General features: G+C 42.1%; 1 long non-coding RNA gene across 2 annotated transcripts in view; it reads left to right on the plus strand.

Annotated features, from left to right (window-relative positions):
• Window positions 1–15,456, plus strand: part of LOC310852168 — a 112,593-nt gene that overhangs the window by 84,940 nt on the left and 12,197 nt on the right. Inside the window, exon 4 of one of the 2 annotated variants that reach the window (XR_014568001.1) lies at window positions 12,821–12,921. The exons of the other annotated variant lie outside the window; for it this stretch is intronic. This is a non-coding gene — a long non-coding RNA (uncharacterized lncRNA). Of the gene's footprint in view, window positions 1–12,820; window positions 12,922–15,456 lie in introns of those variants that run through there. 2 annotated transcript variants of the gene reach the window in all.

A 15,456-nucleotide genomic window follows, 5' to 3' on the forward strand; every position in this document is an offset into this window, starting at 1 on the left:
CCTGGGACACTAGTCCTGCCCCCAGGTACACGGCGCTCTGGGTGCCGGCACAGCTAGCTCTTCCACTGATCAGAATTCCCAGAAACTGAATTCCTCAAGCTTTCCTGGTATGTATCAGCAACAAGGTATTTTGAGCAAGTGCTCCCTGGTTCTGGAATTTCCTTCTCTGGCAGCCTCACCTTGCTTCACCAATTTTTTTGGGGGGAATAAGGCATGAGACCATGCCATGGCTTTAGTACTATGGGGTTATGTTGAGCCTATGTTGTGTTTTGCTGCATTTTTGTCATGGTGTTGTTGTTAAATGCATGGTTCAAGGCTACTAGTGAGCAAAGTTACTCAGTCAGGATTTGAATCTTGGTCCTAACTTTTGGGGTTAAGTTTCTATTTAGCTGTCCATTAATACTGACAAACTGTATCTCCCATTCATCTCTCAGATCCCCTTGTAAATCTAAAGTACTGACCTCACCACATCCTGTGGTAAAAAAATTCCCCCAGCTAATTACACATTGTGTGAAGGTAAGTGTGCGAAGCTACAGCATTTCTACTATCAGCTTAAGTGACACATTCACTCTCTCCCTCTCTCTCTCTCTCTCTCTCTCTCTCTCACACACACACACACACACACACAAATAGAGTAGAGCCCCTCCGAGCCAAAGGCCCAAAGGCAGACAGCCCAGCCAGCAGCCAAATGAAGCCTCAAGCGGTGGTTCCCACAGCATAGCAACCCGGCAAAGGGATACAGTAGCAAGGAAAACCACACCGTCACCTCTCCGATGGGAAGCGCTGAAGCAAAGGTGAGTCCCCAGGCAACGTGGCCAATGTGATCGGTACAAGGCATGCAAGCTCCACCCCCCAGTTGTTCTTAGACTCCTTATTGGGCAGCCAAGCAACGCAGTTGAAGAGCCTCCCTGGCCGGCAGGGAGGGAGAGGAGCTGCTTCCTTTGAAATCTGGGAAATTTATGGGATATCAACAATCCGGGATAGCAGTGGGAAACGGCACTGAAATAAGGGAGTTTCCCGCCAAATAAGGGAAGGTTGACAGCTATGGTTAAATGCTGTGATTCAGCAGGAACTCTAAATGTATGTCTGGTTTGGCTTTGAGCAATGAGAGGATCCTTATAGTGATGGTCCCAGAACGCCCCAATAAGGAGCAGGAGGAATCAGAAAACCCGTTAACTCCAGAATCCAGCACTCACTGCAGAGAGGATGGCAAAGTCTGGATGCAACAGAAAGGCATGCACTGAAATATCAGATTCCTTTAGGAAGCTGGAGGTTGCTTAAAATAAATATAATTAGGGCTCCAACAAAAGGAATACCACAGATTAAAAATGCACTCATAGGCAGCGGAGTCAAAAAAGCTATAAAAGGAAAGAAGTCTCTCTCTTTTTTAAAAGAGAGATAGAGAGAGAGGAAAGTCTCACTCAATTGTATCATCTGAAAGGGTGTGGGGGGGGGGGGGAATTGAAGTCCTGCAATCCAATGATAAAGCTACAACAGGGCAAGCCACAAAGGAACTTGGGGAGCAGATTTTCAAAGATATGAAGAGTATTAATCAAAAATATCTCCAATGCATCAGAAGCAGGAAACTAGCCAGAGAGCAATGAGACTGTTTAAAAGGCAAAGATAATAAAAAGTACTCCTGAAGGAAGATAGAGAAATATAGCCGAAAATCGGGCTGAATTATATTTATTAGTCTTTGCTGCAGAAGGGTTGGAGAGAAACCCAAACTACAACCATTCTTTTCAAGGAGAGCATCCTTTGTAGACTATCTTGAAAATCTCGATTAATAAAATTCTGCTTAAAAGAAGAAGAAGAAGAAGAAGAAGAAGAAGAAGAAGAAGAAGAAGAAGAAGAAGATAGCATCTGGAGAACTATGTCAGCCTGAGGTGAGCAAAGAAGTACAGTTTTGGAGCTGACTAAATCACTAAAACCAGATTGCACTCATCCAAGAAACTCAAATTTGAAATTGTTGTGTTCACAGAGAGATAGAGGCTGAGGGATAAAGAGCAGAGATAGAGGAGCTGCTCTAGAAGGGTGTGATTTGTATTGAATAGTTTGGCATTGGTAAAGCATCCTGCACATCCAAGGAATTATAGATGCCCTCCTAATATATTAATGGAAAGAAATTAAATAAATGGAGGTTAGTCTCACAAACCATGCCATAAAATGATGCTCCAGAGCAATGCTAAGGTTATCTAGGTCAGTTAAGGCTGACCCACGTGATGCTTTTCTTGCCTCTAGCAATCTCCCATTGTCACTGGTTCTGCATCCTACTTCACAAGAATGAATTTATATGGAAAGTGGGAGAGATTGGTAAGCACAGGTATTCAGTCCCAGTGTAGTTACTGTGTATGCATAGGGATCAAAATTTTGGAAATGGGCTAAGGAAAACAAACTGTTCTCTGATTTTTATTTCATATACATGGGGAGGAGCGAACCTCCCTGAAGAAAAGTCAGCATGACTTCTGGAAAGAGAAGTTTTGCCTTTCTGACCTTTTAAAATTATTTGAGTGTGTCACCAACCATGTAGACTTCCAGTAGACATTATGTAACTGAACTTTCAAAAGGCTTCCCACAAATGTTCTTCATCAAAGACTTGGAGTCATGGGATAAAATAAGTCCTCCTACGAAAGATACCTTTCATAGGAAGAAGAGGTCAGATTTAATAATAGAGCATCAAAATGGAAAAGAAATAGTGGAACATTCATCCAAACTTTAAGAAGACCAAACGAAATTGGTGGAACTCTATTTAGTCATCATTACTAACTTGAATCCATTTATTTCAATGGGATTATTCGAAGCAGGTCTAAGTCTTGAACCTCAAGCATCAATTAATTGTAGCGAAGCGATTTAAAAAAACAAATTTGTTATTAAGAATTCTTAGGAAATGGACAAAAATCATATTACATCAATTATAATGCCATTATATAAATTCAAATTTGCAATACTATGCAGCTCTGATTATTGGCCCAGCTCAAAAATTAGACAATCAAGAAATTGGGTAACTAAGATGATGAGAACAATGGTCAATGTCCTCTATAAAAAAAGACCAATGTTTGGGAGTTGGTAGTAGCGAGATAAGAACATAAGACGAGCTCTGCTGGATCAGAGCATCCTCTTCTCAAAGCAGTCTTTTGTCGAAGTACATCAGTCTTCTTTCTTTGGTGATCACTTGTAGCCAAGTAAGATTGTCTTCCATGAACACGGTCTTAACAGTGAGTCTGTAAGTGATTGTGGAGGCCAATTCTGGATCCACATGCCCTTCCACAGTGGGGACATAGGTTTCCAGGTGAGAGTTGGTCCATATTTCTCCATAACGTCTATCTGAATCAGGAGAAACCCTGGGACAGTGGTGGGATGGAAGAGGAAAGAATAACTGAGCTTTAATTTTGGCAAGATGGAGGCACTGGGCATGAGTGGTTCCTGGATCCAATATATTGGTCAATTGCCTGCTTTGGACACTGAAGGAACACTCTCCTTAAAGGAGCAGGTATGCATTTTTCAGACGTGTTTCTGGATCCAGCTCTGTCACTGGAGGCTCAGGTAACCTCAGTGGTTAGAAGTGTCCTTTACAACCCATGACTGGTGCAAAGTTTACAGCCATTCCTGGTCTAGCAGAGCTTGATCACAGTAGTTCAGGTATTCCTGTAATCCTATGTAGGGCTTCCACTTGAGCTGGAAGCTGCAGTAAGTGCAGAATGCTGCAACACGGTTGCTACCATAGTGAAAGCCCCCATCATTGCTTAGAAATCTGCACTTGTTGCTACCAGGCCAAATTCAAAGTGTTACTATTAGTCTATAGAGCCCTTAAGAATTTGGTACCAGTTTATTTGTGGAATCAGCCTATCCCATGTATTACCCTTCCCCAATGCCATAATGCCCAATGACTCTATGACAATGGCACTGTTACAGATGCCACATAATACCAGTCTGTACATGTACAAAATTGATCTTTTAGTGTGACAGCAGCTATGCATTGTAGACTCTGTGCCTATTGACATCAGGCACACTCACTGTACACTTTTGGGCACTTGCTTAATATGTTGTTTGCACTACTGATTTATATAATGGCATTATGATATTGGCAGTTTTGTTTTTGATCCCTTTCCTAACGATCCTTAACATAGAATGTGCCTTTTTCATAGCTGCCAACCACAAAACGGCTCATCATTTACAATGGGTTATTATCCAACCTCTCATGCCAATCATTACTTGTCTGGACCCCATTAGTGTATATACAAAGTTAGGATTTATTATTGTTGTTGTTCCCAACGTGCATCACTTCACATGATGATGAAAACTGTCCTTGCCCTTTTATGAAAATGAAAGCTAACTATTACTGGTATGGCTAGCATCACTTGACGGACTACCTCTCCACCATGAGTTTGTCTGCTCTGCTTTTAAAGGAATGAGAGAAAAGAGGACCTGAAGTTCAGAACCATACAGCTGATTCAGCCCACCTTGTTTCAAACTCTTCTTCTGCAGCACTGGTAAAGCCAAGGAACAACACCCAATTTCCTGTGTTGCAAAGTGATTTCTGAATGTCACTCAGGGTGTTGCTTAGGTTTAGCATTGACCCTGACAAAGGGTATTTGAAATGTGTCAGGCTGAATCAGTTCATTTTTTGTGTACTTAAGAAGTGCTCTCTTTTCTTCCTCTTGCATTGGTGTCTCCTTACCTTTTAAAGTCACCTAAATTAATGACCAGCACTACTACTTTTGCCAAGGATTATGTGCCTGAACACTGCTGAAAGCTAAGGAAACATTTAGTCCATCCTATCAAGGCAATTCTTTATGTCCTTAACATAGGGTTTAACACTGGAGTGCTTCTCTCTCTGCCATTATTTTGTTACTTCAAGACCCCAATCATTAAACATAATGATAAATATTCTAAGGACAAAACCATCAAATTGATGGGGCGTGTTGTGACCTGCTGTTTGAGTACATCACTGAAAGTGAATACAACATGTACAACATTTTCCTGAAGTTATGGTTGGAGAGGAGAGTCTGAGTAATTTGCTCTGTCCTCTTGCCCTTTCATATTTTTTCTATATCTTTTTTAAGGTAAGCACATCCCCAAGAGCATATCTGGCAAATTTCCCAAAAAGCACTTAAAAATTGAGGAAAGAATATTGACTTAAGCATCCTCTCATTTAACTTGCAAAAAGAGGGTGGGCAGGGAGGTTGCAGTATGCTCCATTAAATTAAACAAAAACTCTGGAAGGGTGGAGAATATTGTGAGATCAGAAAAGAACTCCTTAATGATGTTAAGATTTTTTTAAAAGCTACTTTGCATACAGCATGTGTAGTAAAGTTAGTCTCTGTTCCTTGGTCAAGCAACAAGAGTGAGGCCTTGTGGGTAACCAACAAGCCACAAGGACTATGGGAAATAAGTCCTGTCCCTTTAACCTCAGACTAACAGGCTCCCAGGGTGTGAGGGATTTACTATGGGAAAGGAAACCCCTGATTAAATGAAAGCTTTGACACCTGGGTCCGAAGTTATGTGCATTCTCCCAGTGATGTTATCTGCCTTAATTGCCTGAGAGTGTGTATCTGCATAAATACCAAGGAAGGGAGGAACCCCTTTGATTTAAGTTCTGGTTTTTTAATGAGACTAGCTGCCAGAAGTTAGATTGATTAGGTCGCTGACCGGTCATTGGAGAATTTGAAAAATAATCAGGAGTTATGATTGGTTTCGGGGTTCCGACGCTACGTGCAAATTGGGAATAAAAGATCTTGGGAATGGCTGAGAAAGCGCGCTCTGCAATCCGCAAACCGCCCGGCTGCTGATGTTCCAACTAGTAGCCGTCTTTTCACCCTTTGTGATGGAGATTCGGAAAAGACTTTGAATGCGGATTTTGGAAGGACTTTAACCATTCTTTCTGTCTCTTAGTTGTGAGTATGTAAGTCAGCTAGATTTTACAATGTTCTTGTTTTTCGTGCTTGTAACTTACCAAAGAAGTGCCTGCTATTTTAGCATGTTTTCTTCTGTTCTTTTAAAATAAATTTTTAAAGAAGAAACTGTTTGGTTTGTGTGCCTTTCCGGGGGAAAGCTAATTCCTAGCCTTACGCTTGGTTACGCTCTACCGTATAATTTCTGTCTGCAAGTTTGTGGATGCAACTTGTGGAGTGGGGATAACTAGCAATAATTAGGCACAACCTTCTCCCTGGGTTGTGGCTCTGAGTTCCCCGGATCAAAGGGAGTGGTGGCAGCCTTACCGGTTCTAGTTTGTTCTGTTTTTTTTTGTAAATGTAAACCCTGCCTGCCAACCCCGCTCAAGAAGCCTGGTCTGGCCGGAGAGCAAAGACAGGTGAGGGAGGGGCGAGTGGTTGGGGGCAGAAGGTTTACCACAGCATGAATTAACATATGTGTGCACGCACAAGCCTCAGTGCTGAGACGCAAAGCTAAGAACCAATAATGACTCAAGAGAGTTTAATGGTATTGCACCAGGCAAAACTAAAACAAGGTTTTCTCAGGGCCTCTGCATCTGCAAGGAACTGTTCTCCATGCCAACAGCCCTAAGCTAAATTGCAGGAACTTTATATGGGACTGGACCTGAAGCTGAAATTTAATAGGCTTAAGGCTCTTCTCTGTTGATCAGATGAGGGCAGAAAACCTAATATTTCTACCAAGCCAGTCCAATTCAGAGGTTTCATACTCTCTTCCAACCACAGAAATGCAGCTCACCTGCATCTATACCTCAAGAAGGGATTAAGGCCAGAGAATACTCCAGCTCTCTTCAGGTGTTACAATTTTAGCATTCTTTTCTTATGGGGGCAGTGATAATGGGGGCACTAACTCATCTCTCATTGCTGAGAGAGCTATGCTCATTTTCAGTCTATTAGTGGGCAGGTTCAAATTTCCTGTGTTCACAAAGTCTTAAGCAACTTGGGTTTAAGGTATATGAAGGACATCCTGATTTCTTATGCTGCCTTGCCATCATTGAGATATTCTAGTGGGGCACATCTGGTGGTCCCCCATGCCTCTGGGATTTGGTCAACCTTTATCAGGGACTGAGCATTTAGTGTGGCATGCCTTGCTTTGTGCAACTCCTTGGCAATAGAGTTCTTGCAGGAGTCATACCTGCCTTCTTTTAGACATCTTCTGAAAACTGTACTGTTCAGAAAGGCCTTTGGAACATATTTGTGGTTGTTGTTGGGTTTTTTTTATTAAAAAAAAAACAGTTTATTGATTCCCCCCCCCCCCCGTTATTTGCAATGTTGCACTTTCTATGTTGTACATCACCTTGTTAATTTTTTAAAAAATGGAATTGTGGCTTATAAATAAAACTGAATAAATAAATTCCACACACCCCACATCACTGTTCTAGTCACCTTCTAAGACATGGAGGACAACTATCCAATGCAATGAGCCTCCTGTACACACAGAGGCTCTTCACAAATTTTGGAACTAGAAAGATCAGGGTTCTGATGTGCGCGGTATTCCCAACAAGTACAGAGGCTTCTCTGCTTCAGAACATTACTCACAACCAGTTGAGTGGAATAGCAATGCAGGGGGCAGATTTAAGTGTGTGTCACCATTGCTCCCCTCACATGGAGTGGTATTCAGTTATTTGCTGTGATGTCTGGTCATGCAAAGGAAATTCCTCTCTCCACACCCCTCCTAAATTTTGTTCCATAACCTGTCATTGAAATTCTACTCAATATTGATCCAGAGTAGATTCCATTGTATAGTTAGCAGAGTGAAAACTTAAACACGTTGCAGGATTCCCCCAAAAATAGATCAGAGGCAATTGTATTTCATCCAGCAGAGCTTTACTGCTACTGAAGGCAAATGAGCATAATGGTCACAAATCCAATAGATTTAGGATTGGCACTGTCCATAAGAAATCCAGTTGCAGCAGGCTTAACTTAAACTTACAATAACTTATAATAAGTCTAAACCTTAACACTAAGCATACTATGTACAGAACAGCACACTAGAAGGAAAAGAGATAGAGAAAATGAAACCCAGGCTCCTTCTGGACTCTTATTATAGTCAGCATGACCTTGACAGAAGAGATAACAGAACCAGTTTAAGCCAGCTGTACTCAGCTTCTCTGAAGGTATAACCCAAACACCATGAGCCTTCAGCTTGTTTCTTTCACACAGACAAGCTTTCAGAACCCTCTTGAATTAATTAGAATAGGAAAGATCTGTACACATCAGATCAATTCTTTCTGTACTAAGAAATGCAAACTCACAGTTTCCACCAATCGTCTGAAATAGATTTGGGGAACGTGTGTGAAAGGTATGCCATATTGCACATGGTAACCAAATGCTTATTTCAAACACCTGAAGAGGTCTGCAGTCCCACGTTAAGCCGGGGAAAACGTTCAGGACAAAGAATGGTTCTTTATCCCGAGTTAAATCTGAGTTGAGCTGCTCCAGTTTGTTGAAACTACTGGAAAAACACAACATGGACCTCATAGCTTTACAACCACTTGCTTGCAAAGTTCACCCTAACAATGGACCATAATGCTGGCGGTCTAAGCAGCAGAATTCCACTGGGTCTCCAGAGATACCCAACTTTTATTATATGTAGCAGATGGTGACAGCAGCCACGAAATTAAAAGACGCCTGCTTCTTGGGAGAAAAGCAATGACAAACCTAGACAGCATCTTAAAAAGTAGAGACATCACCTTGCCAACAAAGGTTCGTATAGTAAAAACTATGGTTTTCCCAGTAGTGATGTATGGAAGTGAAAGCTGGACCATAAAGAAGGCTGATCGCCAAAGAATTGATGCTTTGGAATTATGGTGCTGGAGGAGACTCTTGAGAGTCCCATGGACTGCAAGAAGATCAAACCTATCCATTCTTAAGGAAATCAGCCCTGAGTGCTCACTGGAAGGACAAATTGTGAAGCTGAGGCTCCAGTACTTTGGCCACCTCATGAGAAGAAAAGACTCCCTGGAAAAGACCCTGATGCTGGGAAAGATGGAGGGCACAAGGAGAAGGGGACGATAGAGGACAAGATGGTTGGACAGTGTTCTCGAAGCTACCAGCATGAGTTTGACCAAACTGCGGGAGGCAGTGGAAGACAGGAGTGCCTGGCATTCTCTAATCTATGGGGTCATGAAGAGTCGGACACGACTAAACGACTAAACAACAACAACTTTCCAAGTGGCTTTCCTGTGGGAATTGGCATTTCCTCCCTGATTCTATACCTAAGAATTGCTGTGGTAGTATGAGTCTTTGTTATCATATCAGTAAGTCAACGGCAGCAGGGATGCTTCACTTCATATACCACTGAACTAACTTCGGGGTATATGAACCTACCCTTGGGAGCTTAGTGGTCTTCTCAAAGAACAATTTAAATTCTTTTGTAGAACTGCTAAAAGGACCGTGGGATTATATTTCCTCCTGCCTTCAAGATTTTCAAAAGTACAGTCATAATTATGACTTTAGAAAACAACACTTCAATAACTCTAAGTGCAACAATTATATGTGACTGAGCAGTAACTCTTCATGTGTGTTGGTGGGTAGGTAGCAGTTAGCTATTTATAGTGACTAGACTAGACTTGCAGAGTTTCTGAGGTTTCTTTGAATAAACTGAATTACAAATAAATACATATATTTTTTTTTCTTAACTGGTAGGCATATCTTTCTCAAGGTGTAGGGAATATTATCTAAGCAGCACCATTTCTAAAGCAGAAAAAGAAGGCTTTTTGATCAATTGCATGAACCTTGGTTCAAAAAGTGTTGAAAATTGTTCTATTTCCAGGCAACCTGGTGAGATGGCTACAATGTCATTTTGGTATTTGTGCAGTCTAGTTATATAAAATTGCTTTTAGGTCACTTGGAATATGATCAGCCCTGAGGGACTTGAAAGCAGCCTTTTTGATGCCATTCCAAGATATTATTTGGACCCTATAGCCCGTATAGGTGAAATGACTTAGATGCCCTTAAACTGCTTTCTCCCCACAGAGAATTCCATCCATCGTCTTCCATATGTAAACAGGGTAATGGTCAATTACAGTCTCAAAATACTAATACAGCCTAGGGAGGAGAAATGGCAGGGGGGATCTCTTTCATAAGAAATGCAAGAATACCTGTAATGGTGTTTGTTTTCTTCCAAGAATACTGTTAATGTAGCATGAAACAGTCGAATCAGCAATTTTGATTTCAAATTATAGTCCCTATAAAGGTGAACCTTTTAAAATGTGACACCAACCACAAGGAATGTCTATAGGGAGAAAAAAGGAGGTGGCTGCAATGCCAAGGTGAAGCACACAGAGAAGCAAGGAAGTTTCAAACTTGTTTAACACCCGGTCTAAGAAGTGCGGTAGTAATGCATGTTCCATGTTGCATTACAAATTGCATTGCAAGTGATTCATATCACATTTCATTATATATCCAATTACACTGAGACAGGGGTATTATTAATGTTTTAATGGTTTTTAAAAGTTAAAAGATGGGACATGGGTGACGCCGTGGGTTAAACCACAGAGCCTAGGACTTGCCGATCAGAAGGTTGGCGGTTCAAATCCCTGCAACGGGGTGAGCTCCCATTGCTTGGTCCCTGCTCCTGCCAACCTAGCAGTTTGAAAGCACGTAGAAAGTGCAAGTAGATAAATAGGTACCACTCCGGCAGGAAGGTAAACAGTGTTTCTGTGTGCTGCTCTGGTTCGCCAGAAGCGGCTTAGTTATGCTGGCCACATGACCCGGAAGCTGTCTACGGACAAACGCCAGCTCCCTCGGCCAATAAAGCAAGATGAGCGCCGCGACCCCAGAGTCGGTCACGACTGGACATAATGGTCAGGGGTCCCTTTACCTATGTGTTTTAAACAATAGCATTATACAGTTGCTCCTGAGAGGGTGTTTGTTTGTCTGTCCAGCAATGACATCAGAATTAGGTTCACCTATCACAAAATCTCAAAATGGGGATACAGTAAATTATATACATCTGGTGTACACAAACTTGCGCTTCAATTGAGCCCCTGATAGTGATGAAAGTATTTGGCCCAATGATGGGCAACCACAATTCAGTAACTGCTCCGCAGAATTTTTTGCTCCTTCTCCATCTCTGAATGCCGCTAGAGGCCACATCTTAACTGTTATTGAAATTCAGCCATAACAGGCTTCCTCTGAACATAATGCTTTTTCTCCTCTGTAGTAAAGTAGGAATATTTAGAAAATTATTCTTTGGCCAAGCAAAAGAGAGTGAGGCCTTGTGGGAGTTTCGTCAGCCACAAGGACCCTGGGAAAGGAATTGTGTATCTTTAAAATTCTAGACAACTGACTCCTCAGCTGAAAGGTTTATTAGAACCCAGGATGTCTTGATTAATGAAGGATCTAACACCTGAGTTCAATGATGTAAACATCCCCTCTCCCAGTGTTGTTATCTGCCCTTGAATTGCCTGGGAATGTGTCTCTGGCGGAAGGGAGGAAACCCTTTGATTTAAAAGTTTGAATTCCAAATTGGCCCAGCTGTCAAGAGGTAAATTGATAGACTAGCAAGCCGATCATTGGTGCATTCAAAAAATAATTTGAGTTTATGATTGGCTTGAAAGTTACGACGCAGGTTGCGAATTGGAAATAAAAGATCAGAGAATCCTCTGCTCTTGGCCTCTCTGCCTTGCCCTGCAAATCGCAAAGATGCCCGGCTCTATGGTTCCAGCTTAATAGGCCGCTATTCATCTTTTGAAATGGAGATCTTCGATCGTCTTCTAATTGCAGGGGCTTAAAGAACAACAACTATCCTATCTTTGTGTTAGAGTTGTAAGTATGTAATCTTAGTTAGTCTATGTAGCTTTGTTGTTTTCTTACCTGTAACATTCAGAAAGATGTGCCTGCTATTTTAGCATGTTTCTTATGTTATTTTAAAATAAACATTTTAAAGATGAAACTGTTTTGGTTGTGTGCCTTTCCAAAAGGGAATAGCTAAGTCCTAGCCTTACGCTTGGTTACGCTATACCGTAGAACTTCTGCCTGCAAGTCTGTGGATACAGCTTGTAGAGAAGGGGACAGCCAGGCTAATGGGTCACGGCCTTCTCCCTGGGTTGTGATTCTGGGTCCCCTGGACAAGAGGGAGTGGTGGCAACCCTACCGGGTTTTGTTTGTTCTGTTTTGCAAAAACGTATGTTCGTCCGCCAACCCTGTCCTGGGCGTCCTGGTCTGGCCGGAGAGCAGAGACAGGAGAAGGGAGGGGCAAGAGGTTGGGGACGAGCATTACTACATCCTCGTTCCCTTGTTACTGGCCAAGAGTTGGCCGGTGCCCCAGTTTTAAATAATGCTACATCATAATGGTATTGAAGGTGCTTGTACCAATATGTAGTTATTCTTGGACACCAAAGCACTCTATAACACATCCTTTGAACTGCTGACAGGGTGTATATTTAAGAAAAATGAGACATTCCAATGTGTTTCTATTGTGTACTGTCTTGAACGTATGCCAGAAGCTTGTTTGTTAACTGGAGAATTTAAAACCCAGATTGTAGCAATGAGGAGAAACCAACACAGAAAGCTGGAAGGTTGCCTATAGTGGACTCGGCTAGCAGCTCAGTTAGAGCTTCATTTGCCAGATGAAAGGGACACATACTGTCCAATCCTAAACAGGATGACACAAAAGGAAGTTCTACTGTGGCCAACAAATTGGTTATATAATATCTTGCTATGTCCTCTGTCCCACATGCAATGTAGCAATGTAGCTTTGCGTGTGGATACCTTCTGGAAGTCTAGGATTGGAACAACAAATCTCATTGCCAGAGGCTTGCACATGCCCAGAACTGTGTCCCTTTCCATCCTTGCTTATAATCAAGAATTTTGATTTGGGGGTGAGGGGCATTCTTTCTGCTCTTATTTTTATCTGACTCTAATAGCATAGACCTCGCAAGTGCTTTCTTACTGCGAGGGTGCGATCATGCTGCAGTTAGGTGACCCTGCAAATTGTGGCAGGTTGAGAGAGCAGCAGTTGAATGGCTCAGGCAGGTGAGCAAATGAGAGTGTTATAAGCGGGGAAATGTGGCTGGATGACATGTAAAGGGAAAAAAGTCAAAGGGCAGGCAGCGGGTGGTAGGTAAGCAAGGTTGGGAAGCAATGCAACTAGGAGTGCGGTCCCTAGTCGATAATAACCTTGGAAGGCAAGACTATTCAATCTTGTCCTGTGATTTCTGTTTATTTGTTTGTAGCACATTTCATTTTGTGGAAAATATCAAAGCAGTTCACATTATACGCTAATGACCAAAATCAACAGCAATCAGCATGAGCACTTATGAGAAGACTGGGTGCCCTCTAAATCATAATGGGAATAGCATTCCATGGGGTGGGTGCCCACATAATCCCCAATGAAATGGGCACAGTCCCATGTCACCACATCAATTGCTCCTTGGTTTCTTCTCCACCCACATCAGTTGCTCTTTTTAAGACCTGCTGCATTTACTTCCTCCCTCCATCTTTAGCATGTTGCTCTCCCTCTGTTTATTCCTTGGGAGCAATGCTTAATTCGAGCTAGAGTGTTTCAGAAGAGAGTTCTGGAACCTTCTGGAATGGGGTAGTTTAGCTCTGAAAGATACGTATATTAATAATAGTAACTGTATTTCTGTGAGCATATGCAGACTGCTTCTTCACCATAGCTAGCAGTCACTTGTTAGTGGAAAGCTCACCAAGACAACGACTTCTTAGGTTGGCATAACTTTTGGTCTTCACAAGGAAACGCTACCTGCATGTGAGGAAGAAGGAACCGCCAGACTGCACAATATTGCAAAGACAAGACTGAGCTCCCTGTGTGTTCTTTCTTGACAGAATGCTGGTGGTTTCCCTACAATGTCATAAAGACCAAGTAGAAAACTTCAAATGCTTTTCTAAAGCATCAGCTGGAAAGGGTTCCAACATTTGAAACAACTGATTTCAATGCAATGAATAGTTAGATACATATGTGACAAAGTAACCCTCAAAAGAACAAGGAGTCTTGTAGGACTTTAAAGCCTAGCACACTTGTTATGCTCCTGCCAACCTAGCAGTTCGAAAGCACGTCAAAGTGCAAGTAGAGCGGTACCGCTCCGGCGGGAAGGTAAATGGCATTTCTGTGTGCTGCTCTGGTTCGCCAGAAGTGGCTTAGTCATGCTGGCCACATGACCTGGAAGCTGTACGCCGGCTCCCTCAACCAATAAAGTGAGATGAGTGCCGCAACCCCAGAGTCAGTCACGACTGGACCTAATGGTCAGGGGTCCCTTTACCTTTAGCTTTACACTTGTTTTGCCTTAAGGCAGGGGTTGGCAAGCTTTTGCAGCAGGACCCAGGCAGACTATATTTTGAAACAAAAAAATTAACAAATTCCTATGCCCCACAAATAACCCAGAGATCCATTTTAAATAAAAGCACACATCCTACACATGTAAAAACACGCTGATTCCCGGACCGTCTGCGGGCCGGATTGAGAAGGTGATTGGGCCGCATCTGGCCCCCGGGCCTTAGGTTTCCTACCCCGGGCTTAAGGTAACTCTAGTTGAAATCTTTTAGATGCTACGTGATTCTTTGCTGTTTTTTACTATAACTGACTGACACGGCTGCTTTTCAGGAAGCATGAATCTTATGAGGAAACCTTAAATTAACATTGAAAAGAAGGAACAGAATAAAAGCTTTATCCATGAAACATTGATGGAGTTACATAAAGATTTAAAATAAAATTCCTGAAATTCCTCATTTGATCAGTCAGAACAGTGATTGATATACCCTTCACCAGGTCTTGACTAAGGCTGTGAAAACCTGAGAGAAAAAAACAAAAAGTGAGTGGACCCCCCCACAAAGCTTTCATATCTCTAGCTTTGACATATACTTTGAAAGAACTGAACAACAAAATAATGATTTAATGTTATGAATATGAGTTTATCTAGCTTGAATTCTGGAATGCTCCTTGTTCGCCCAAGCCAGTATTTGGGGCTTACTTCCCCTTTCAGTTGCATCCAAGGAATTTAGCAACTTTAACCCCCCAAAAGTGATTAAAAGCTGTTGTTTTCCTGTCTGTTATTGGGCATGGACCATCTTTTCTGACTCACGTTGGCTATTTCATAAACACAAATGCAATTTACTTCTTCTCAGAGTTTCCATAGATGCCCATATACAACAGATATGAAGATATTGGAAATAACTATGCTTTGCTTTGCTTGTTGAATATTCTCCTCCACGCATCATCCCTTGCCCCTCTTAAAAAAGTTATATACAAATGGTAGCATAGCTATCATGAAGACAAAGAAGCTTGATGCTTGAACTAACAACTAGGAATGAGCACAGGGTAGCTGTCTTCGCCATTAGATATGTTTATCCACCCAGGCAGGCTCCTAGAACAACTGCCAAGCTCTCCTGTGTTGCAAAACTGTATATGCCCCTTTTTGTGATTTAATTATACACAGATTAGCGTGTACCCTAGCTAGACGCAAGGCTGTAAATCTACTACCCATCACTTAACCTCTAACTTTGGTTGTCCTCCAGGGTTGTGATCTGATACATCAGCATGCAG

The sequence above is a fragment of the Podarcis gaigeae genome (genome assembly GCF_964106915.1).
Source record: "Podarcis gaigeae genome assembly, chromosome: 9".
Classification (NCBI taxonomy): domain Eukaryota; kingdom Metazoa; phylum Chordata; class Lepidosauria; order Squamata; family Lacertidae; genus Podarcis; species Podarcis gaigeae.